The following is a 1303-nucleotide window of genomic DNA, read 5'->3' on the forward strand; positions in this document are numbered from 1 at the left end:
CACTCATGTGATTTGTTAAACTCTGGTTATGAAAAGTGGCAGTAATGCACCAGAAAAAAGAAGCTTGGCTGAGTCAATGAGATCCAGTATGCTGCTTAATACACATGCTGGAATTTTGACTCTGATTTCCTGTGCAAAACTGCAAGCTGAGACAACCCCCCCCCCCAACAGAATTACCCAAACAGACCCACATTCAGATTTTTGTTACATTCACAGAACCAAAAAGCGTATTTATTTAGGGATGTGTCTTCAGAAATTCCTTTTCTCTGGCATGATGTCATAAATATGCTGGATGTAGACATAGTTTGAAATGTATTTTGAAACGTTTCCATGTGTGTTGGAAGGATAAAAAAGTACCAGTGATCAAATGTTTGATAAATGGTGGGTCCTTGTGCAAATCCCAAGTCTCCTAAAATCTTGGCTATGCATTGCTTTCACTTGTAATTATGCAAGTAGTGTTCATTCACTGCATTGAAAATGTATTATTTCGTTTACTGATTTACAAAAACTCATTGAGTTTTAGCACATCATATTTCAACACCAATCCTGCAATGGTGACACCTCCCATCATCAGTACTCCCAGACTCCCTCATGATCCACCTCACCACATCCCTTCCTGCCACCTTCACAGGCACAAGACAGAGTTATGTGCTTGTGTTCAGGTTCGGGGTGGAAAAACAAGAACTTGTAATTGAAAGTAAACAAAGCACAGCTTTACTTATCCACCAGCAAGCCCCAACCTAACTAATTTGGGCCTTCTGCCAGAGAGCAACCCAATCCCTACCCCATGAGATGCAATCAAGTTTACATACAATTTTTAAGAAAAGGCAACTTTATTCTCTTAAACTGGAAACTAATTTGCAAATGTCTTGGGGATTTTCCACAGTTCCTGCTATGTTAGCCCTAACAAGATATCTGCTATGGCCAGTTGTTTGGGATGCTGTTTATCGATTTTAAAGGCCACGAAGAACTTAAAGAGCCATGAAAGTTTTCCAAATGGAAACTTAGCCTTGTTAGATATAAATCAACTAAATGGTGTCCCTTATGGTCTAGTCTTCATATTCCCGCCTATTTTGGGGGCCCTGAGTAAAATCTTTGACTATCCTTATGGTCTCTTGTCTCCATCCCTAACTCTTGGCAAATACTGGGTCCTTAGCACTAGCTCCATTACTACACCCATGTGAGCCTGGATAAATTGGATGAATAGATTCATTATGAAAGGACATACTAAGAGCATGAGGGGGTGCAGTGAAGCACTGCTGATAGGAGGAAGTGGAATCTTTCCATTGCCTTTCCTGCTCTT

This window comes from Suncus etruscus, assembly GCF_024139225.1.
Source record: "Suncus etruscus isolate mSunEtr1 chromosome 15 unlocalized genomic scaffold, mSunEtr1.pri.cur SUPER_15_unloc_2, whole genome shotgun sequence".
Classification (NCBI taxonomy): Eukaryota; Metazoa; Chordata; class Mammalia; order Eulipotyphla; family Soricidae; genus Suncus; species Suncus etruscus.